This window comes from Oenanthe melanoleuca, chromosome 23, assembly GCF_029582105.1.
Source record: "Oenanthe melanoleuca isolate GR-GAL-2019-014 chromosome 23, OMel1.0, whole genome shotgun sequence".
In the NCBI taxonomy this organism is placed as follows: domain Eukaryota; kingdom Metazoa; phylum Chordata; class Aves; order Passeriformes; family Muscicapidae; genus Oenanthe; species Oenanthe melanoleuca.
Window position 1 is genome coordinate 2,987,223 of NC_079356.1, and position 25,184 is coordinate 3,012,406.

The following is a 25,184-nucleotide window of genomic DNA, read 5'->3' on the forward strand; positions in this document are numbered from 1 at the left end:
CAATATTTATCCAGCAACCAGCTGAGAGCACGCTCTGCTCTCCACTGATTGGCACGTAATTAAGCAAAGGAAAGAAAGTCATAATGTTTAGCAGCAGCAGCACTTGAGTATTCAACAGTAACAGGAAAGATAGGGATGGTATGCTGCTAAAAATAAAATTGGGAATGGCTTATTAGGAGGTGTAGTGAGTTCCCGTGCCGTGAATAGCTCCAGGCAGTCCATTCCCTTCCATTTCATTTCATTTGATAGTCAGGATTTACACCAGGGATAAAAGAGGAAGAAAAAGGATATTGAAAAAGTGGAGAAAATTTTTGACATGAAAATAAAGATGAGGGGAAATCAAATTTGTATCTTTGAGCAGATGGAGGCTGAGCTGTTTCTGGCATCCTCCACACAGCTGGATTCACTCTCCTGGTCCAGGCTGGCTAAAAGACACCGATAAAAATGAAAAATGCAAATGAATTCTCTACACCTTACTGGACACACCGGAATGGAGGGTGCCACTCAAAAGGCAATCTCTCCAAAACATTTAAAAACATTGTGCAATTTATATCTTGTGCTTGACAGAGCATCCAAAAGTAATTTCAGCAGCGTGTCCCGGTGCCACGGCGCCGCGCCGAGGGTGCCAGTCACCCCTGCATCATTTCCCTTCCCTCTCCAAGCTGCACAGCTTTAAAATGCACTACCAGCTGGCTGCTGGCCTCTCCTTTCTGCTGGAAAAATCTGGCTGTGCCAGCGTGTCTAAGGTCAACAGCACAAAGCCTGCTTATTAACTGGAAATTTGGGGGATCTGGTGCCAGGAAATAGCTTTCAGCCTTTGTGAGAAGGAATAAAGAGGTTTCAGGGCAGTGGTTTGCTACAGAGGAAAATCAGGTTTGAGCATATTTCGTGGTCCAGATTTGCCTCTGTTCCAGGGCACCAGAAGCTGTGTCTTATCCTACCAGGACACTCAATTAGGCCTTTTTAATCCAAGCATAAAGCTCTTCTGAATGACATTACACTACCCAGAGCACAGGGGCAGAGTCCCACGGCCCCGTGGCACACTGGGGGTGCAGCACCCCCTCTCTGCCTCACTCCTGGCTGTCCTAACTCCAGATGTTGTTGTTTGGGGATTAAAAAAACACTTTGGGCTGAGCTGCAGAGACATTCCCAGCTGCTTTCATGAAAAATCCTGTTTACAGCTGTGCTGGATGGACACTCAGGCTTTCCCACTTCCTGCCCCTGCCTTGCCAAGCAGGGATTTAGTGCTGAGAAAAAAGCAGTCTAAGCAGGGAATAGTGGGGGTCTTTTCCCAGTTTTTTTTCCCATTAAGTGGAAATTCACAGTGAGATTTTTGAGCCTGAGAAACCTTAGCACCCGGGCTGCAGTGCAGGAAGGGATTTAGAGTTATCTGGGAGCTCTTTTCCAATTTTAATGATTCCTTGGTTCCAAGGGCATCTCAAACACAGGAACATCTTTAGCTCCACTGAACTCCATGCTGACACCCAGCTGCTCAGATTTATGTGTGGGTCGTGGTAGTTCTGCTTTTGGCCCAACAGAGTTTAAAAAAGCAATAGAATAAAAGCAATGAGGTTTGTAATAAAAGAGATGTGAGAAAATATTTCCACTCATTTACCATTTAACTTTGAACTGTTTCAGACAAGGCTCTGCAGGTGCCCATGACCTGATGGACCCTGATGAACCAAACCCACCTTGGTTTGTCCATCCCAGCCCTGTTTCCAGGGAGAAGCAGAGCCAGAGCCAAACCTCAGGTTTCTCTGTGCTCATATTCCAGATCCAGATGGAGCAGCAGCAGGACAGAACACCGGTTGTTTCTCTGGCACTCGCTGTGTGAGCAGCTCTTAAAGGCTAAAAATGCCTCTCTTTTTTTTGCAACTTTCATCATTTTTAACCTTGAAGCCTCTGCTCCTGTTGCAGTGTGGTTTGGGGAATGGACAGTAGTTCACAAATTTAATTTCTCTGGTTCCCAGCAAAGGGGAGAGGATTTATGCTGTTGGTGACAAGAAAAAGGCATTAAAGCAACAGTATTCCACTAATTTTGCAAACAGATTTTGGATAGAAAGATGAGATTTCCTACTCCTGGCTAATGTAACATGTAAATTCTGCTGATAACACAGCTCCCCTCTCACTGGAGCTGGTAAATGATTTCCTGAGGCTCCTCACAGAATATCTGCTTCATTTAAATCTCCTCTCTTCTCTCTCGCAAACAATGAATACCAGATTCATTCCACGGATTTGTCACTTAAAATTTCTATTAAGAAAGGGAATTCTGATTTAACAGCAGAGTTTGGGACCAGTTAGCACGAGCTGTGACAGTGCTCCAATGGTTCTGTTGTCACACTAAGCAGATACGGAGACTCTGGGCATAATGAGCTTTCCTTTGTTGGAGCAGACAGAGCCTGGAAACAATGGAACCTCTGATTTGGGATTTGGAAACATTTGGGCTGGGAAATGAGCACACTGGAGAGATAAGGCAGATGAATCATCCAGAAGGGATTGCTGTAGACCAGGCTGTCAGTCTTCGCACGGTTTTGTGGACTCAAATTTTATTCTGATTTGAAATAAGGCAAAGAAACCCCCACACATTATAAATCAAGGGATAAATCAAGGCTGGAGCAGAGTCTGGGTCAAAGGCAGAGGGAGCCTGGGAGCCTGGTCCCTTTCCAAACATATAAATCATCCTAAAGTGATTCCAAACTCGCTGGAATGTTTCATGAACCTTGGGAATATTTCCAGGAGACCTGGCATTAGTCCCAGTGTAGAATAAAAGCGCCTTGAAAATTAGATGAATTTCACCTGAAATCGCACCCATTTTCAAGGGTTTAGCTTCAAACTTCTTGGCCATTTTTGAGTCTGATGCAGTGTTCCCACAGAAAAGGTAGAAATACTCAAATTTTCCTGGATTCTCTGTAGGAGGATGTGTCCTTGTGCCAGTGGTTCATACTGGGATGCTGACAAAGCTCCATCCAACAGGAGCTCAGGGAAACGTTCAACAGCAATCAGCAATGCTAAAAACAATGTTAAATTGATTTGGAGAGATGGTGATCAAGTGCCTGAAGGCCTGGCCAAAGAGGGTTCTGCATGGGTCATACAGATTTTTTATTTTTTTGCATGAATCTCAGAGGACTTGATAAAGTTCAGAGGCTCAGAGTGAGATGGATGCCACAGCTGGGCTGGAAAAGGGAAGGTGAGGGAATAGAGCTGTGCTGTGTCTATTAGTGCATCATCCAGGCAGTGCAAGGAGTGGAAAGGTCTCGATTAGTGAAAAACTAAGGAGTGATGACATGATTTTGAGGAGCTCTGGGGTGGGCTGAGGCAGCCTGTACCTGCAGTTAGCTGTTGCTCTCACAGTGGGGATGTGGGGTGCTGGGGATGGGTGCACAGGGGATGTCCCCAAGGCTGGATCACCCCAGGGGCATCCCCCAGGCTCACAGCCACCCCCACCAAGGAGCTTTGTCCCAACATCAGCCCCACCAGCAGCATCCCCAAACCCAAGAGCAGCTGCTCCTGAGCCCCCCTCGCTGCTGGGGGCTGCTAGAGTCTCATGTACCAGAATATCAGACAATTTAATTTTTTTTTTTCACGCCATTTTTCGTTCCTAAGTGAACACAGCGTGTTTTCTGATCTGCATTTCCCTGCTTTGATCATCCGTTCTGCAGATCAGTTTTCCTGTTTAGAGGTACAGCAGGACACGTAATGAATGCAAATGTGATGCAGTCGGAGATAAATGTCTAGACTTCAGAGCCTAATCCTCCCAAATCTTACACCCTGATACAATGTTTTCATATTTAATACATTCTGAGGGATTTTGCTTTTATAAATAATGAACTAATCTCATCTTCAAGGCATCACTTTGCAGTTTAGGTGTTAAAAAAAAAAAAAAAAAAAAAAGCAATATTTTGTCCTCAGACAAAACTGTTTTAACCAATATTAACTGAGACCTCCCCTCAGATAAATGCTTTGGCAGGTTTGTTGGGTCATGACTTTAGGAATAAAAACAGTTGAAAATGACATTGTGTGAGGCAGAGAAAGAACTGGGCAGAGGAGACATGGAAGGGAACTCTCTGTCCAAAATTCCAGGTGTCCCCACTCCAGAGGTGGAGCTCTGGGAGCAGTGTGTGTTGGTGTCAGGACAGGGGGACAGCAGAGAAGGGCACAGACTCCTGAGTAAATCCCTATTCCCACAGCTGCCCTGTGGTGTGTCCTGCCAGCTGAGCAAACAGGAGCAAGTGTCCTGAATTATTTTTATAAAATAATAATGTGCTGCCTGCCCTGTGGATGGATGAGCAGCAGCAGCTCTGAGCTCCTGAGCTGGAATCACCCTGCAGGGTGGAAGAGAAATGAGGCAGAAAGTGACCTGGCACATGGCTGCACACACCCACAGAGCAAGGAGAAGGTGCAAAAGCAGGATGGGTGCTGGGGGAATCCACCTGCAGCTCCCTGAGCTCCAGAGATGCAGGGAACAACACTGGAATAACAGCAGGAATAAGGGCAGAGAGTCTACCTGGGAGCACAGCCCCAAAAAAAGTTTTAGCACTTCTTGTTTACCCAGGAAAGAACGACAACAATATTGTTTAGAAACTTCTTTGCATAACTAATATTTTAAATTTATGAGTATCTTATAATTAGCTTTGCCAGGGGGCTGGAATCCCATGGCTGAGATTTTGTTCCCAGCACAAACAGGTAGCAGAGATAATTTTCTCTGAGCACATTATTGGTGCAATTCTGTTTCTCTGGCACCCACAGAGGGGTTTACATTTCCTCCCAGACTAATGGCATTTCAAAATAAGTGGAATTGAGCCTGCAGGAGAAGGGTTGGGACTGGGAGGGGGAGTCCCCATCCCTGGAGGTTCCAAGGATGGACTGGACGTGCTCTGGGCTGGGTGAAAAGGTGGGGATCAGTCACAGGCTGGACTCAGTGGTCTTGGAAGGCTTCTCCAGCCTCAGGGACTCTGTGATTCTGTGGGAACTCCTGGGATTTTGAGATGTGGGTGGGTAAGGGCACAGCAGAGCCTGGAGGTGATGCAGGGAGATGTGGCTCAGACATCTTCTGGAGCAAGAATGTCTCGTTTGGTGTTTGTCATCTAAGTGGAATAATTGAAGCCTCCCTTTAGCACAGCAAGCCCCAAAATCCACCCAGAGGGGTGGAGAGGAGCGTGGCTGTGGAGAAAACTGCTGACAGCAGAGCTGCTGCATTTCCATGCTGAACACAAATCCCCCCTAATGGCATCCCCAGAGAGGAGCCAGAGCTGTCCCTCCCTGTTTCCCTGTGCACACACACACAGCTCCCAGCACAGTCCAGGGAGAGGATTTTAAATGATTGACCGTGGCAAGAGAATGGTTTTAAATTGGGAGCAGAAGCAAACCTGGAGCCTTTCCAGGTCAGAGAGAAAAATAAGTTTCTCCCAAGGATGGGTCTGACTCCCTGGCAAGATTTTCTCTTGCTGCCTCACACAGGGACCAGTTTCAGCATCCACCCAGTCCTGCAGGGTGATGGGAGTGGGGTCCCAGAGGAAAAGGCACCTCATCCTGGCCTTGCTGCAAAGCTCTTGGACAGCAAAGCAGCAGAAGGCACCAAAGCTCCCAAAAATCGTGTGTCTCTGCAGGGAGGTTTTGGTAACCAGCCACAGTCCCCTGGAGGGTGAACCCCACAGCATCCACCTGTCCTCAGAAATCCCGTAATTCCCTTTTCTGGGCTTCAAGATGCTCCTAACCAGCTTTCAACAAATTGAGTTCAAAGGGACCAAGGCTCCTATTTAAGCACTTTTCCTGGGTGGAAGTGTTCTAACTCATATTTTATTCCTGTGAGTAGCCCCTGCACACTGCCAGGCTGCTCCCAGGAGTCCCTGTTTGCACAGTTTAGCCATAATTACTTTCTCCTCTTTCTCCAGCCAGCCTCCAAGCACTTCTTTGCAAGGGGAATTGCTATTCCCTTGTCAGGAGATGGGATGCTGGTGTAATTGAGAGAGAACACCAGCCTGTTTCTGACTGAGGCTCTTTTCTCCCTGCCTCCCACTCACTACTTATTGTATGGGAAGGAGAAGCCCTCAAGATATGCTGGACAGACTCTTGGAAATAACCTTTTTCATCTCAAAGATCCTGCTGAATTTTAGATTAAAAAGGAAGCTTTTCTTTCAATAATGTATTTCCCCCTTGGCTCTGTGGCTATCAAGTAACTTTCCCTGAACAGAAAGCTCAAAAGATGAAGCTACCCCAAATTCAGATTCATGAACTGAATCTCTTACCTCCCAGAAGCCTGGCTGGAGAGAGGAAAGGCAATCAGGGCATGAATTTCATATTAAGAAGAATAAATAAAGCAGAACCTCTTTTATTTCGTTCCTTCTGGCTGTACAGGTGAGCAGGGGTTATTAACCACTGCTTAAGTCAGCACATCTGGAAGGAGAGGGTGACCCAGCCCTGGCTCTGCACGGACCCTGAGCAGCTGCAGCCACCAGCAAAGGGAGAGCTGAGCCCCCAGAATGGGGGTGTTGGGGCTCGGGGGGAGATTAAACACAGCACTGCAGTGGGGGACAACTAACACAAAATAACCTGTGCAATCCTTCCCTGCAGCTCTGCCCTCTCCTGATCTTTAAATCTGCAGAGCCTCAGCTGGAGCAATGGCCCAGCCAGGGGAACCTGTGTCAGATCTGTGGTGATCTGACACCTCTGCAGCTACATGGGCATGGAGGGGACACAGCACTGACAACACACACAGGACAGGGCACAGGTCCATCCTCAGAGCCCTTTGGAATCTCAGGAAATACAAAACTGCAGTTTCCCAAACACTGCTCGTCACAGTCACAGTTTTAGCAAAGAAATTGCAGGTTTTCTGGGGAAGCCCAGGCATCGACCTCCCTTTGTGTGAGCTGAACTCCCAGAAATTGCAGGAGTGGAACCTGGCAACAGCAAAATTCCCACCCAAAGGCACTGGGGCCCTGTGCTGAGCACTTGTCCTGGGTTACAATATGCCCAAAAGTTTGTATTCTATCCCCATCTGTTAACCCAGCTGGGGCAGTGACCCTGATCTCCATGGAGATATCCTCTGCTCATGGGCCATCTTTAAACCAGCTGGGCAATCATCTTTATCTTCCCACAGCCCATCCTCCCTCCAGGAGATATCTCCTGTTAATGGCCAGTGAGTCCCAGGGCATGACTGATAAAATTCCATCATCCCATGGGAGATGCTCCAGCCAGGGGAGGAGCCAAACATTTCCTACCCAGATAAAAACTGAGATTTGGAACACCAGAGCAGCCTTTTCCACTGGATTCCAGAGGACAAGAGGTACCAGACCTTTCTACAGGATCACTGCTTCATCTGCACTGCTGCCACCACCCTGACTAGCAGGGTGTCAGGTTGTATTTTGACTGTGAGTGGGGTTTTTTTTTTCTTTTGTACTATTGCATGTATTTTATTTTTCGCTTTTTCCTATAAAATTGTATTTCTGACTTGGTGTCTCTCACTGGTTTTGTTTTCAAAACCATGACAGCACTGCAGGTCCCTGTGTAACAGATGTGATCCACAGCTGGATCCCATCCCAAAGTCTGTGTCCAAACAGGAGCTGCAGGTCTGGGCTCTGCCAGGGGCTGCAGCAGGTGCTCTGAGGAGAAGGAGGAGGAAGGCAGAGGCTGGCCAAGCTCATGGCTGCAGGATGGGATTGACACACCTGCTGCTGATTTTGATGCTCCTGGAAATCCAGGCTGAAGCCTCAGCCCAGCTGCACATCATCAAGCCTTGTCAGGGTTAATGATGCCAACATTTGGCTAAACCGATTCCTGCTGTAATTTCCCCCCAGACCAATTGTTTTCCTGCCACTGGAGCTGTATAATAACCACCTGGGAAGCCCAGGTAACCCCAGAACCTCTCATTTCCCTGTTAGCAGCACACAGGTAGCAGTGGCTGTGTCAGGCAGTGTTCTCTCCTCTTGGGCTGAGAAATAATGGGAAACTCCTCAGGAGGTGATCTGACCTGCAATAAGGAGCTCAGCAGCAGGTGCACCTGGGCAGAATATTGATGGCTGGATCTCATTTCAGGGGCTGCATTCCCACACGTGGGCACGGATAACACAGAGCTGTGATCGATAGATGGATGGGGCTGGTTTACAGGGCACCAGCAGAGGATTCATTCCACAGCTGCAGACCCTGTTACCATGCAAACATGCTGATTGCTTTGTTTGTACAAGCAGCACAAAAAAAAAAAAAAAAAATGAGGTACCAATCTCTGCTGTCTGTGACAGAGACAGGTCTCAAGGGAGTGGCTGTGTCTGGGGGGAGAGGTTTAGATTAGATATTAGGAAAAGGTTCTTCCCCCAGAGGGTGTTTGGGCACTGCCCAGGCTCCCCAGGGAATGGGCACTACCCCAGGGCTGCCAGAGCTCCAGGAGCATTTGGAGAGCACTCTCAGGGACAGGGTGGGATTGTTGGGGTGTGTGTGCAGGGCCGGGGGTTGAACTGCATGATCCTCGTGGGTCCCTTCCCCCTCAGAACATTCTATATTATTCTATGAAATTAAACAAAGAGCTTGAATTCCTTTTGCTTTTCATCCTGCCTAACCCTAAACTGCTGAGGGCAGGCAGCCCAGACAACAACCATGATTCATTCCTGGCACAGCCTATTTTTGACACAACAGCAGCAGCCAACAATTTGCAACTCCATAAACCGGATGCACGATTCTAATTTATGTGTGAGCTAATGGATCGTTGCTCCTGTAATAAACTGCTTGGAGTGGGCTGGATTTATCAGCAAGTGGATTGCCCTTTACACATTTTTATTTAATTTTCCTTTATTTCGTGAGGTGCCAAGTCAACAAATGATTAAATATGAGCAAATATTTTTCCACTGGAGTTTTATCATGGTACCTAATCCAGTTAAGAGATGGAATGTAATTGTTTCTGGAAGCAAAGCTTGTTTTCCACCAGGGTTCTCAATTAAAATATATAAATAAATAAAGGGGGTTTCCCTTCTGAGTAAAACAGGAGGTTACAGAGTGTGTGTTGTGCCTGGAAAAATAAATAGGGAACTTGTTGAGATAAGGGAGGCTTTGGATGGGATTTTGCAGAGCCCTGTTCTCACAGTCCATGCCCTCAGGAGGCACTGGCTTCCCTTAACCATTTTGGGAAGCTGTCCCTGCCTGTTGCTGCTCAGCAGCCTCCCCCTGTGGGGCACAAATCAGAGTTTCTGATCCCCAAAGCCTCACTGGTCTTTCTCTTTACCTTCCAAAACGTGGGGAGCCGAGGAACCTGCCCTGCCCTGCTGGGCACATCCCAGCTCTCCCGGCCAGAACCATGGGAGTGCCACAAGGAGCACATCGCCTGCCAGAAGGGCGGTAATTACAGGAGAACATTTCGGAAAGCTCAGGGAAGGGGCAGGAACTTGCAGAGGAGGGACACGGAGCATTAATGATTCTGCTGGCAGCAGCGGGCAGTTCATTAAAGGCTCCGGGAGCCGCAGCCGGGCGCTGTTTATGGTGCCGAGGGCAGAGGTTAAAGTGCTTCACTCGGAATTCGTGCGATTTATTGCTTCGGGTTCATCAGGGCGAGCCACGAACCGTGCTTGAGTTACCGTCAGTCACTATAAATATTGGAGCCACCAGGGCTTGGGGAAAACCTCCATGCTCCGTGCAGCATCCCTTCACCCGGGGAAGGATTTTGGGTGAGAAAAGCTTCCTGCGGGAGGTGACAGTGACCCAAACCTCGGAGGAGCTGCGGCATCCCCGGAGCATCAGTTCTCAGCAGCTCCTGACACAAAGCCCAGCTTTGGGGGGCAGCTCCAGCCAGGCCAGTGTTTGTGCTCGGGATTACCTGGATCGCGTTTTCTGCTGTTCTGTGCCCGAATTCTCTCAGTCGGCGCCGCCGAGGAGCCTCTGGCTCGGCAATGCTGCCACCTATAGCGGCTGAGCAGCAGCAAGCAGCTCCCGGGGCCGCACCTGGGCTCGGGCTTGGGCAGGAGCCTCTGGAGAGGATTTACAGGGAGCACAGAACAGGATTTGCTGCTCTGAGCGCAGGGCTCGGCTGTGCCCAGCCCGCTGCGAGCCAAGCCTGCAGGATCCTCAGTAGAGCTCCTGCAGGATCCCCAGCAGAGCTCCTGCGGGATCCCCAGCACAGCTCCTGCAGGATCCCCAGCAGAACTCCTGCAGCATCCCCAGCAGAGCTCCTGCAGCACCCCCAGCAGAACTCCTGCAGCATCCCCAGCAGAACTCCTGCAGCATCCCCAGCAGAGCTCCTGCAGCACCCCCAGCAGAACTCCTGCAGCATCCCCAGCAGAGCTCCTGCAGGATCCCCAGCAGAACTCCTGCAGGATCCCCAGCAGAACTCCTGCAGCATCCCCAGCAGAACTCCTGCAGCATCCCCAGCAGAACTCCTGCAGCATCTCCAGCAGAACTCCTGCAGCATCCCCAGGAGAACTCCTGCAGCATCCCCAGCACATCCTGGGGAGCTCTGGAGCTCAGGGCTCAGCCCCTGCAGAAAGGGTAAAGGATAGAATAGGAAAATTCACCCAAGGAAGGAGAGGGCAGCTCTGCAGGCAGCAGATTAAAGGGGAAGCACAAGGAAGAGGAGCAGGTGTAGGTGAGGAGTGCTGAGGTACAAAAGGGCAGCATCAGCCTCTTCCCTGAGGCTTGGACTGACTCAGCGATGGAGGGAAGGGCAGTGTCTGTGCTGCTGCCCTTCCTCAGTGCCAGGCTGGGCTCTGGCCAGGCTGGGGATGTGCTGGTGAACACTCCAGGAAGGCTGGCTCAGAGAAGGGCAGCCACCTCTGACTGTGTCTGCGCTGCCAAGGAGAAAGACAAAGACAAATCTCTGAAAATCTGGCTCTGTGAGCAGCCCCAGCTCTGCCACCCTTGCTGTGGATGCAAAGCTGCTGATCACTGTCCAGATAAATGAAATCAGAGAATCACAGAACCACAGAATGTTTTGGGTTGAAGCTCATACACCCCCTGCCATGGGCAGGGACACCTCCTACTATCCCAGTTTTCTCCAAACCCTGCCCAACCTGGCCTTGGACACTTCCAGGGATCCAGGGGCAGCCACAGCTTCTCTGGGCAACCTATGCCAGGGCTTCCCTACCCTCACAGCAAAGAACTGTGTAAATTACTGTAAATATTCAAGATATGCTAATTCAGCCATCCCTGCACCTCCATTGCTGCTGCTCTGCCTTTGAAGCCAAACTCTGGATGTTTTCAGGTACATTTCTGGTTGTACCTTTACCACCAGACACGACGTGTTCCTCTCGGATTTCCAGCACATGCAGAGCAGCCCATAAATATTGCATCTTTTTTTGTTTTAATTTGAAGCTGTCTTGCACACTGAGCTGTCTAATCCATGGAACATCTGCTCCGAGCAGGCAGCAATCTCTTAAATGCCACTGTGCACTTAAGAAGTTCTCGGCAGCTCTGTGGGAGAATTTAACTGATATAAGGCACCTCCCACAGCTCGAGCTAATGATCACAATACAAACGACATTTGCATGCTATGATATTCCTTTTGTGCAGGAGGCAACCTGAGCACCAGCAGCCATTCACTGCTGGCAGCTCCTTTGCACCCTGGCTGAACGTGGTGTCCCAGCCCAGGTGATGTTGCCTATTGCCCCAGCAAGGCTCCTGCTGCCCCTCAGGGTTTTCTTCTGGGTGTTGTGGCCCTGTCCATGCTTGGGGAAGGCTGGGGGGAGTTTAGGGACAGCTGGAATGTTCACACCACCATAGCCCCCATGGCAGGGGGTGGGTGCTTTCTGCTGCCTGCTTTTGTGCTGTGCTTTGGGCTGCTTCCCATGGTGGGATGTCTTTGTGCTGCCCAGAATCTGTCCTGATCCTAAAGGCAGCTGCTAATCCGCCCTGGCAAGGCTGAGACATCAGCACCAAAATCTGGGAAAAGGGAGAAGTGCCAGTGCTGCTCCAGAGCTTCCCACCGCCACCTTCAGCACCATCAGCAAATCCCTTCAGTTTGTGCCTTTCCACCTAATATTTTTCCACTCTTAATTTACTTTATTTTAATTGATTAGGGTCTCCTGTGGTGTAGCAGCTTATTGGAAAAGAATGCATTAAAGTACAAAAAGAAAAAACAGCCCTAATATTTATTCCCTTGCCTCGGGGATTCACACAGCTCCCCTGCCCCAGTCCTTAATGACACAAACCTAGAATGGTTCAACTGCTGCAGCCCAAGGGACTCAAAATCAATGGCATGATGTTGAGATTACAGAAGATTGTTGAAAAATGTTGTTTCCTATTGTTTGCTCACTGCAGATCCCGACAGTCCCACCAGAGCCAGTTCAGGCACTGAAAGTTCCCAGCTGGCAGCAGTTTAACAGTGGCATCAGTGCTGTAAAATGCACTTTTAGCTCGGTGTCTGCCAGCAGCAGGAGCCATGGGGAGGAGCAGAAAAGCAGAAAAGGGGCTCCTGCTTAGAACCAGGCTTAGGGGAAATGTCTCCTTATTCTAAATTGCTGCACTGTGTTCCCTCTTCCATGTCCTGAGCCATGTGTCCCCCCAGCAGCCCCCCACAAGCAGTACTGGCTCAGGACTGTCACAAGAGCAGAATCTTCCTTTGCCTTTTTTACTCAAAAAAAAAAAAAAAGAAAGAAAATACAAGAGTTGCTTAGAAATAGCAATGGGTTAACTAGCTCTGAGTCAGGACAGACCTTCAGAAGAGAAATACCTGAAATCCCTCTCCCCTGCCTGCCACTGCCCAGCTCGACAAAGCAGCCAACAAGACAGATTTTAATGGGACTTACATCCAGGAAGACAAAAAAGAGGGGAAAATGGAGACACTGAATTAAAAATGCTCCCAGAGCTGAGACACCAGACAAGATAAATAGGGATCATCATTCCTGCACTCAGGGAGGTGCTGCTCACCTGGGCAAGGCAGAGCTACAATTAATGCCACCACAGGCACATTAATGCCACTCAGCCATTTGTCTCCTGCTGCTGGGATCCAGGTCAGCCCCAACACCTTCCCTGTGCTGCAGGCAGCCAAGCCAGGCAGAGTTTGGTTTTTCACTCCTCATGTGCTGCTGGAACCACAGGGTGAATGCTGGGAGGGGCATGGTGAGGTCTGATCACCAGCAGCTGCCCCAGATGTGGGGCTGGAGTTGGAGGTAACCCTGCCCTGGATCCCAAAGGCAGCACAGAGAGGGGAGAGCAGCAGAGGGGTGGCAGTGGGATGCACTTGGATCCAGGAAGGGACCTGGGGGATGTGTCCACCCAGGCAGTGGAGGTGGGGACCAAAATTGGCTGCCCTGTGCTGGAGCAGGAGCTGAGCTCCCTGTGCAGGCTGTGCCCTGGAAACCAGCCCCCATCTCTGCTCTCCAGTGCCAGAGCTCACCAAGGGGCTCTCTTCTGTCCCCTTGTCCTTCTGCAGAGTCCTCCAGGTGACATTTCAGGAGAACTGGAAGCTGTGAAATTTCAGCATCAATCCATTAGCATCCTGACAAGCCTTTCAGAGATTTACAACGGGTTTTACCACCTGCTGGAGGTGCAGCAATGAATTTCCATCTCTAACTCGTTCTTGGGCCAAGATTTACAGCTGCCATCAGCCCCGTGCTGTCACTCAGCCCAGGTGGGGAAAGGTCACTTTTTGGAGACACAAGTGATGAGGCTGTGACCAAGCCACCTGCTGGGCTCCACCTGCACTGAGCCCAGAGCAGAGACCATCATAAATCAGGGGGGAATGAACTTCCCTGTGACCCCTGAGAGACCCTCAGGAGCTCAGGGGATTTGTGTCACTGCTCCCCTCTCCCAGGAACTTCCTAAATCCACGGAGCTTTGAAGCCAAGAGGAAAAGGGGATGTGAAGGAGACAGGGCTCTGCTTGCTCCTAATATTTATTGCAAATGAAACCTCCTGCAGTTTGGGATCCAAAATCCCTGCCAGCTTCCCACACTCCACAATATTTTCCCAAATATTGCCATCCCAGCATGGCAGCCCTTGTCTTTGGAAGCTCTTCTGTGCCTGAGGGCTCTCCCTGCTCACACATTTCCCTGCTGTTTAGTGTAAATCCCATCTCTTAATTTCTCTCCCTTCCTCCTTCAGATAAATCTCTCCCCATCCTTATGCCCAGCTTCTGCCAGGAGGAATTTTATCCTCACTTTATGCACTGCTCTTTTTTCGGGTTCTACAACACAACATGCTTACTGAAAAATAAACCTTTTCATAACTTACAAGAACAGCAATAGAACACAAGTAGGAGCTTATAAAGGGAGAGAAATAAAAGATTAATCTCCTCCTATTTTACACTGCAGCATTTAATATATGGCAGTGGCTGTTCCTGTTGCCTCTGGAGTTTATCAGCAGCTGTGAAGAGCCCTCCACACACACAGCACAGTGACCTGCCCTGTACAGGGAGACAGAGCACTTGGTAAACTCAAGGGCTGGTGAAATTATCTCTAAACAAACCTGAAATCACAGCCCTTGGGAAGAGAAGGAGAGAGACAAGACAAGACAGTTTTTTCCTCAGCTCGCACCGAGCGTGTGAATGACACCAGGAGAAATTTCAGCATCAAAATAAAATTTAAAAGCCCAGATTACTGGTCTCTGGGAGGTCCCCCTCAGAAAACCCAGGCTGGGGTGTCCCCCCTTGCTGTGTGCTCACCCTGCTTCTGCCCAGAGCAGGGAATTGCTAATACAGACCTAATACAGACCCCCTTCAAATGTGTGCTCCCCCTTTTCCTTTTCTTTGTGTCAATCAGTGGAGTTCCCATGGAATTTATGGTTCTTCCCACTGTTTCCTTCATCTCTCAGTATCCAATTTTATTTATCAGCAGACCTGCAGTTTGTTTGCAAAGACAGAGCTCTCATTCTATTTATCAATCAGTGGAATCCTTCCCGTTGTTTTTTTATCTCTCAGTGCTGGTTTTATCTGCCAGCAGACCCACAGTTTGTTTGTAAAGACAAACCCCTCATTCCTTTCATCATGAACCATCTCACAAGGAGGAGGCAGCCCCTGCCTGTCCCAGACAGACATTTCTCTCTACTTTCAATTTTTGTTTTCAAACCCACCCTTGAAACCACACACCCCTGGTGTCAGTGCAGTGCCCCCCCAACAGTGGCAGTCAGAGCTGTCTGTAGCAAGATATTTGAATAATTTAGGCCATAGTTTATACCAGGTGCACCAGCCAAGCCATTTTTAGCTGTTTTTCAGTCCTTTTATCAAACACTCATTAATTCATCAAGGCTACTGAAATATAAATTGTGCTAGACTGGGAGAGAAGAAGCTAAAAAGCAGAACACCAAAATTAAAAGAACCAAAATAAAAGTAAACAGTAGAACACTAAACTGTAACCAATCATATTTCCTGCAAAGTGCATAAACAAAATAAAAACACCAATCAAAAAATACGTAATCACGTAAACAGTAATTTTAAAATATATAAATAAAATATAAAATGCACGATAAAATAATTTCTACATAAACACATTAATTTGTTGTTCGAAAATCCTTTGTTCCTGCAGCTGTGACATCTCCTGGCCATGCACAGGATCTGCCTAAATGCCCCAATCTGGCTGGATCTCCCTCCTCTCCCCTCACTTCTCACACTGCCCTTGGGTTTTTCCTATTGCCAGATCCTTTGCATGTGTTTGGCCCTGGATTTCTCCTGGATTTCTCTCTCCCTTCCCGGGGCTCTGGACACACAGGGTGGGACAGGGACTGTGGGATTCAGGCATCCCCTGGGATTTTGGGCTCCTCTCTCCCTAACCCAACCACCCCAGAGTTACCTGCAGCAGAGGGAGGTGAAAAACGCTGGGGGAAGGGAGATGTGTTCCTTGGCACTGTCCTTATAATGCACACAGGGAAATTAACTTAAAGCCTGGGTTATGAAGAGACCTAATTAGTTAATCCATGTAAAGTGCTTTAAGACTCTGCAATGAGGGGAAAGAATAGCTAATGGGGGAGCTCAGACAGGGCTCTCCTGATGCAAAGTGAATTTCAGACAAGAAATCCTTACTGTACAGAATGGAATTAAATTCAGGGGCTTGTCTAAAAGAAAAACCTCAGGATTGATCACATCCCAGTGAATAAAGGCAGTCCATCAGTTCAAGGGCATCTTACATGGATATCCATGCCCACTAATTATTCTGCTTGAAACCAGCCTTGCTGGCAGATTCCCAGAGTCGATGCATCGAGGACCTCTGTGTCAACATTAGCTTTATACCAGACGGATAATTGGTGGTAAGTACCCAGAGCTGGACTGTGCTGGACAACATAATGGCAAAAATTAAATTCTTCCAACAAAATAGCTCTTTGCAAGCGTGTTTGAGCAAACCAGGCTTGGGAGAGAGCTCCTCTGTGAGGCAGCACAATTACAGAGCAATTAGAGGGGTGAACTTCAGCAGCTCACCTGCACAACACCTATTTTCTCCTCTACAATCATCTCTCAAGGCTTCACATATTTCCTTTGCTCCAAACAACAGTCACTGGCTGAATTACCATCAGCAAGAGCACTGTGCAGCCATACAGGCAGCAGGAATCTGGGAATGGTGTCTCAAAGCCTTTGCCAAAGGCAAATGCTCATTTCTGGCTGAATCCTGCACTTTTTAGAAAAATCGTTCTCCCCATGGGCTCTCCCAGGAGAAATGATTTGTACTTCTGAGCATTGGCTATGTTGATAATGCTAAAGTCTCCACTGAGCTCTGCAAACACCAGTGTGCCAGTGGGGAGAGCATCCAAACTGGGCAGTGCTCATTGAGGAGAGGGGTTGATGTCACTGCTGTCCCCACCCTCAGTGGCAGCTCCAGGGGTACCAGTTTTTGGCAACAGGAACAGGAAACCTTTGTTCCCCTCCATGGATGCTCAGGGCCCTGCAGCCCTGAGATAAACTCTCTGCTTGTTTGTTCCAGCTGCTTCCTTGCCTCCCCTTGGCTCTCATGAGCAGACTCTGGGTGCTGGGAGCCAAGGTGGAATGGCTGAGTTGCCCCTCCCTGGGAAGCTCCATGAAATTTAGGAAAATTAGGGAAATTTAGGCCAGATGTTAGGAAAAGGTTTTTCATCCAGAGGGTGAACAGGCTCCCCAGGAAATGGTCAAGGAGACCTGGACAGCACTCTCAGGGACATGGTGGGAGTGTTGTGCTGTTCAGGACCAGGAGCTGGGTGCAATGATCCTCGTGTGTCCCTTCCAGCCTGAGACTTTCCATGATTCTGTGATTCTGAGATGCCATTGCTGTCACCAGGGAACCCTGACACCATCCCTGACCCTGACCCATCCCTGGAGGTGTCCAAGGAACAGCTGCATGTGGCACTCAGTGCTCTGGGCTGTGTGACAAGGTGCAGTTAGGTCACAGGTTGGGTTTGACAATCTCAGAGATTCCTTCCAACCTAAATGATTCTGTGATCCTGTGACCCCAGGATGCTGGAATTTGGAGACCCCCAGGATTCTGGGGAGCAGTCAGACCCACCATGGTGGGGTTCACTTGCTGCCAACAGCCGTAGGGGAAGGCTGAGCTGCACCAAGCTCCACTCCCCCTGAGTGGCACAAGAGGGAAGCAGAGATGACAGTGATGCACAGGACTCGAATCAGTCTGGCTGCTCTGTCTAGCAAACAGCACAAATTGGATTATGTTGTGAAGCTCCCAATGAGGACAGCTCTGCTGTTTGAGTGGCATTTCCATATTCTGACAAGCAACCCACATGCCCATAAAATCTGATAAGTTTTCTCGGTCATCACTTTGTGTATTTTTATGAGTCTATTAAAATGTGATTTACATTTTTCCAATTCCCACCCCCCCTTCCCCTTTTCCCTTCAATATGCCCAAGGGATGGGTGAATTAGATTGGAGGGAGCCCAGGACCATATGGCCAATTGGATTAGGCTCTCCTAAGTGCTCAGCTGAAAGTAATAGGGGTTTTAAACCTGGATCCCAGAGTCTGGATGCCTGACTTGTCTGCATTGCCGAAGAGCTCTGTTTTATAAGGATCTTGTGGAGTGCTGGGGCCAGTGGTGTGGTGACAAAGATGCCCAAGGTGTGTCCTGGCAGCTGACCGGTGACAAGGACCTCAGGGCTAGTGCTGGGGTGGCACTTGAGGCACACGGCCACCTCCAGCCCCTTCCTCACACAATGAAGTCGATCACCAGCTAATCGTTGTTCAAAGCCAGTATTTTTAGTCAGAACAACACTTTCTGTTTGAGTCGGCAGAAGCGTGAGTTGTGCTTCCTGTATTTCTGCTTGCTCAGGGCAAACGCTCCGGAGTTCCTGGGACAAGACCACGAAGGAGATGCTCGTGCTGCTGGGTGGAAATTTCCTTTCAAATCAGCGAGAATATTTGTAGGAATTCCTTTTGCTGCTATTTGCTCAGTTCTGCTAACAACAGGCGGGTTCTGCTGCCAGGTGGGTTCAAGGACAGACGAGCAATGGGCTCTGAGCAGCCGCTGTAATTCTCTTTGCTCTGAAGAGACAGAGGGAGATTAATAGAAAAAGCAGCAGCAGGAGGATTTGTCAAGAAAAATAATCATTTTCAGGCCGAGGAGGCTTTGCTATCTTGATAGTGAGCAAATGGCAGGAGCAAAAGGACTCCTGAGCCTGCCCCTTGTTACTGAAAGAAGAAAATTAAGGCAATTGCGGTTGAACAGAAAACTAACATTTGGCTTTTTGCCCCTCTCAGCTGCTCACCTTGTCCCAGAAACCCTCCCAGCCCCAAGCCCAGGGCCAGGAGCCTTTCTCAGCCCAGGTTTTCATCCACAGGACCATGGGCAGTTCTTGCTCTGAGTGTCCCCAAGCAGCTCTGAGGCACAGCAGACCAGGGAGGGACAGAATGGACCAAGGAGAGGCAGAGGGGACCAGGGAGGGACAGAGGGGACCAGGGAGGGGCAATGGGGACCAGGGAGGGACAGAATGGACCAAGGAGGGGCAGAGGGGACCAGGGAGGGGCAATGGGGACCAGGGAGGGACAGAATGGACCAAGGAGGGGCAATGGGGACCAGGAAGGGACAGAGGGGACCAGGGAGGGACAGAGGGGACCAGGGAGGGACAGAGGGGACCAGGGAGGGACAGAATGGACCAAGGAGGGGCAGAGGGGACCAGGGAGGGACAGAGGGGACCAGGGAGGGACAGGAAACACAAGGGAGGGACACCAGGGACGAGTTAGGGACAGAGTGGACAATAGGGGACAGGAGGTGCTGGGGGAGGTCAGGGGAGACCAGGGAGGGACAGAGGGGATCAGAGATGGATGAGGGGGACCAGGGAGGGACAGTGGGGACCAGGGAGGGGCAGGGGGGACCAGGGAGGGGCAGGGGGGACCAGGGAGGGGCAGGGGGGACCAGAGAGGGACAGAGGGGACCAGGGAGGGACAGAGGGGACCAGGGAGGGACAGTGGGGACCAGGGAGGGGCAGTGCTGTCCGTGCAGGCAGGGATGGCAGGAGCAGGCAGGGGCAGGGGGTGCCGAGGGCAGGGGTGCTGGTTCAGCCCCCAGCTGACACCTCCCAGCCCCAAATCTTGGCTGGAGCATCCAGGAGCCCCTTGAGCATCGTTCCCAGGGGCTGCGGGTGCAACACGGCTCAGCAAAAGGGCAGCAAAGGGAGAAAGGCACAGTGGAGGTTTTGTTGCCCCATTCCCCCTCTCTCCATAGACAAGGGACCAATTTACACTGATTAACAGCCCAAAATAATCCCGGCTCACTTTTCACCTCCATCGGCAGCACATGCGTTTTGTTTGTTTTCATTCTCCAGCAGCCTCTGCATCCCCTGACGCTTTTCTGCTTGCAAACAGTCGAGTATCACATTCCCCCTGTGGAAACTGTGGAAACCGGGGTCGACAAAAACCTGAAATCCACCTTTTCTTCTTTTTTTCCCCCCCTCTTTTTGCAGCTGTGCTGCAATTTCAATTACCATATGCCTTGTTTTGCCCCCAGGGAACGGTGGTGAGATGAGGAGCAGGGGAAGTGTGGCAGGTAATGAAAGACACGTTCTCATTTCTGCTCCAGCAGATAGTGCAAGTGCCCATTAAACGCTGAAATTAATTGTTTAAATTGTTCTGAGCAGCATTTACGGCGATCTCCTTGTCGGTGCAGCTGGGCATTGGCTCTCAAAAGCTTTCCCTGCTCTATCTGCAGCCGAACATTCCAGCGGCGACTGTCTCACCACAGACTCATTTGTTCAGCACACATTTGGTGCGCAACACTTACAAAAATACGTGGCAAAAATGCAGATTTTTTTTTTTTTTCTCCCTCCTCTTGTGTTCGCGCTGCTCCAGGGACAAAACGCTGCGGCACCCAAAGGTGGCACTTGGTGACACGGATTCACGGGCACGGGGTGTTCGTTTGAGGGTTGAATCTGATGATCTTGGAGGGTTTTTCCAACTTTGATCATTCCGTGATTGGAGCATTCCAAGGCGCCGACAGGCAGACCACTGATCTGGAAATCCACCGATAAACCAGTGCTCCCAGTGCTCCCAGTGCTCCCAGTTCCCCAGTGCTCCCAGTGCTCCCAGTGCCCCCAGTGCTCCCAGTGTCCCCAGTGCTCCCAGTGCTCCCAGTGCCCCCAGTGCCCCCAGTGCCCCCAGTGCTCTCAGTGCCCCCAGTGCTCCCAGTGCCCCCAGTGCCCCCAGTGCCCCCAGTGCCCCCAGTGCTCCCAGTGCCCCAGTGCTCCCAGTGCTCCCAGTTCCCCCAGTGCCCCCAGTGCTCCCAGTGCCCCCAGTGCTCCCAGTGCCCCCAGTGCTCTCAGTGCTCCCAGTGCTCCCAGTTCCCCCAGTGCCCCAGTGCCCCCAGTGCTCCCAGTGCCCTCCCAGTTCCCCCAGTTCCCCCAGTGCTCCAGTGCCCCCAGTGCTCCCAGTTCCCCCAGTGCCCCCAATGCTCCCAGTGCCCCCAGTGCTCCCAGTTCTCCCAGTGCCCCCAGTGCCCCCAATGCTCCCAGTGCTCCCAGTTCCCCCAGTGCCCCCAGTTCCCCCAGTGCTCTCAGTGCCCCCAGTGCTCCCAGTTGCCCCAGTGCTCCCAGTGCCCCCAGTGCTCCCACCCTGCCCAGCTGAGCTCCTCTCCATCCCACTCAGGCTGCAGAGGGACACACCCAGGCTGCAACTGGGATAATTCCCCTGCCCCAGCCCATTTCAGAGGCTGGTAATGGGATAAACCTTTGGCTGGGTGCTGGGAGATGAAAATCCCTGGCTGCTCCCACCAGGGTCCTGCCCACCATGAGCCAGGGGCAGGCCCTGGGATCTCCACAGGCAGGAAAAGGTCCTGGCAGGGCAAGGGACAGCTCAGTCCAGCCCTGCAAACACCGAGGGGGGGAACAGCTGTCAAGTGATATAAACCTCCAGCATCCAATAATTCCTTCTGTTTTTCCAAAGCCTCGGTGCCTGGCTGCCAGCAGGGACCCCAGCCCAGGGCAGGGTGCCACAGACATGTGGATGTGGCACTTGGGGACACGTGGTGGATGGGCAGTGCTGAGGGAACGGTTGGACTCGATGATTTTAATGTTTTTTTCCTGCTCAAGTGATTTATCCTGTCAGATGGAGCCTCCCATCCAGAAGGGGCTGTGCAGCCTTTCCCTGCTGCAGGTGAGTTTCAGGAGCTGTTACCCACGGGCCCAACACGGTTTTCTCAGGGCTGAGACAAGGAATCACTTCTGTGCCTGTGAATATTGTCTAGCTGCTTAGAAATTAAAATTAATTTTGAGTTGTGTAGCATTTATCTGCACTCCTAATTTATATTTGAACAGGAGAGGAACTATTTTCTGTCTTGAAATCCAAGCTTAATTTTTATCTTTATTATCTTAAGAGCTTAGTGAATAATTAATTCTTTTTTCTTGCGAGTTTTTTTTTTTTTTTTTTTTTTTTTTTTTTTTTTTTTTTTAGCAAAATTAATTCAACCAAGGCCTCAGCTTTGTTGCCATTGATTTTGCAGGAGGCTGTGGAGGTCCCAGAGTAGCTGAGGATCCTCCTGGCACCACAAAATCAGGCAGTTTTGGGGATATAGAGCCAGGGGAGCAGGGCTGAGATGGAAATCATGACAAGGAGTGGCAGGGACAGAGACCAGGACAGAAAGGAAATGAGTGTCAGGGAGTAGGTTGGGCAGGTGGTTTCTAGGATTTGGCACCTCTTCAAGGAAGGATACTTGTTTCTGACAATATTTTTATTGCTTTTTGTCAGGGGGGCTTTGCCCTGGCTTTTCCCAGCACAAATTGCCCTTGGAGTCCCCACAGCCAATTCCCATTTACAACCTGATTTTTTGCAGACAGCTCAAGGTGCAAATTCACAGAAGTTAATTCCAAACTTCCTGAATATGGATTTTATTATTAGTGGGAGGAAGAGCCTGTTATTCCAGCAGCATGCCTTTATGTAGAAAAATTAATAAACTCAGTATAAATGCTCTGTTTCCATCAGCTCTGGGCTGTCAGTGCTGGCACCAGGGACTCACTGCTGGTTTGGTGTGAGTGGGTCCAACACCTTCACTCTCCACATTTAACCCCTTCTGGTCCTGTGCTGTCTCAATATCAATTTTCTTCTAATCAATTGCTGTTTTCAGGTTGTTTTCCAGCCTAATACATTCACCTGCTGTTACCAGCACCCTGGGCCTGACTCTGGCCCCACCCCATGGAGCTCCTGAGCCCCCCAATTCCTCTCAAAGTCCCACCTGGCTGCAGGTGTTTTGAGGGGCATTTAGGGAGGGGAAAAGAGAGAGAACTTGGGGAGCTTCATCCTGCACAAACGTTGTTGGAGGGGTTTCATTTGCACTGGCAGGAGCTGCTGCCCTGCTGTGGTTGGTATCTTAATCAACCAAAACACTCAGCTGGTGGCTCACCCTCCTCCTGCAGAGCCCTATTTCACTCCAGCCTGGATGTACTTATAAAGAAATACCTGTGTTTTTATAAGATTATTGTTTCTACCCAGCTGATGTTTTTGCTCCTATGAAGCACAGGCCAAAATGCCACCAGCAGCAGCACTGCCATCTCCCTTGGGTTTACTCCCAGTGGTGCAGATTTTTGTGGATTTTTGCATGTCTCAGAGCCTGGAGAGAAGGAGAGCCCTGGATTCTCCTGCATTTAGGATGAGCTAGTACACAGATCAGAAAAATGCCAGGGAGAAGTCTCCATTCTTGGGGCAAAAGTGCTCAAACAGGGAAATTTTCAGCACTATTACATGGTGTAGTTAATTTTCAGCACTATTACATGGTGTAGTTAATTTTCAGCACTATTGTGCTGTGTACTTGACCTCACTGACCTTAAATAATTGCATCTTAAAACAGTCTTAAAGGAGCTAGTTAAGGGAGGGAGTACAGCTGGCCATATTTCAGCATTGATTTTCTGCCAGCTCGCTGTACTTTCCATAACTTGAACTCCACAGATCCCTCCCTGGGATGGGGCTGCCCCCAGTGCAGCAGGACAGAGGGACAGGATGGGATGGGCAGTTTGTGTTTCACCTCTCAGGGCTGAGACACCCCCAGATGATGCTTAAGCCCAGGAGAAGGGTTATGTGTAAACAGGAAGAAATTCCAAGTTTTTTTAAGAGCTTCGTAACGCTCTGAAACAACTTTATCTCCTAATTCAAAAGTCTGTTTGAATAACCCAAAATGAGATCAGTACGGAAGGGCTGGAAGATCATCTAACAAAGAGCAGCAATTCCTTCCCATTCAACTCAATTATCCCCGGCTCAGTCTTGGGGAAACAGCCCGATTGCTTTCCTGCCAGCTCCTGGCTGCCGAGTTAATCACATCGCACGCTGCGTGTGATGCACCAGAGGATTTTGCAATTACTTCTGAAGAATTTCCCTGGAAGGGGCAGGGAGGGGCGCAGGGCCGGGGGCGGTCGGGAGGTTGAATGTCACTCTGTCCTTCTCTGGTTGGGTGTCACCCTGTCCTGGCTCCTCCTTGTGGACAGTGCTGGAGGCTCGTGGGGAACTTAATCTGGTTTTTCCCAGGCTGTTGACTTTTCTCAGCTCCAGCCTGGATCTTTCCCAGGCTGGGGATCTTTCTCAGAGACAAAACAAGGGAAGGTAGAAAGAAAACACAGACACGTGGTGTTGACCACAGAGCTGTGTGAGTGTCTGGTGATATTTTGCAGAGAGCATGTTTTCAGAGAGGTGTTGCCTTCTCTGACCAATGAGTCTTTTCTACTTTGTTTTTGTGATCTCCCTTATATAAATGCCATGGCTTTTCAATAAATCACTCCTTCCTGCTGCTTGGAAGGAGCGATGTTGCTGTATTCTTTTGCTGCTTCCCAGCCTTACAGTGACACCTCCTTTCTGGGGTTCCAGCACTGACAGAGCCCCGCTGGCCCCGGGATGTGCCGGGACGAGCCGGGATGAGGCACTCCGGGCACATCCCTGTGCTCCATCCCCAGCGCAGCCGGGCCGGGCGAGGAGCAGCAGAACGCGGCAATTGTGCTCCCTGGCTGCCGCTCCGAGCCCTGCAGCTGCCGGGGCTCGGCGGCTCTGAGGGGCTGCGAGGGGCTGGGGGTTCCCATTCCGGCTTTGCAGGTCATGGACCAGTCCAGGGCACCACCGGAGCTGGACCCAGTGCGGGCTGAGGATGCCACCGATGGGCACCCCCGGACAGGGGATGGAGGGGGGGTCGTGCCCAGCTCTCGGGGCAGGACACGAGTTGTGACGGCCCGAGCAGGAGCTGTGTGTCGCGGGGGACACGGGCAGAGCTGTCCCGCACACCGGCTGTGGCTGTCCCTTGCCCTGGAGCTGATGCTCGAGGCTCGGCTGTCACCGCCGCGCTGTCCCAGCCCTCTGGCACCGCTGCTGTCACTGGAGATCCTGAGCTCGGCTCCTTTATTTCCAATTCCAGGCTGTCACCGTTCCACCCTTCCCTTCACCACCGCGTGTCTCAAGACCCGTGGACGGGTTCCCTCTCAAAACCAGGCAGGAACTGCGATTTCGGCAAAGAAGGTTGAATAAATAAGCAGATAAACTCAGATAAAGTAAATAAAGGTAAAGGAGGGAGGTGAGGGGAAGAAACAGATGTTGCAAACAAACCGTTAAATGAACACAGACTGTAAATTTCCAGTAAGAGAATGTTTCCAGCCCCATTGGCTGCTGGGGAAGGGGCAGCCCAATTCCAGTGCTCCTCGTAGGCTCCCAGTCCCTAAAGGAAGGGATGGTGAATTAGAGACATGTCAAGGATGCTGTCGGTTCAGCTGCCAACCTGAAAAGCCTGGTGGTTGCAGGTGGCTTGAAACCCATTTTTCAAGCAATATTCATTTCAGGTGAACCTGTGCCTATTTCTCTGCCCTCGGGATGCCACGAACATCCAGCTGGGGGGTGATGGAGGTGTCGG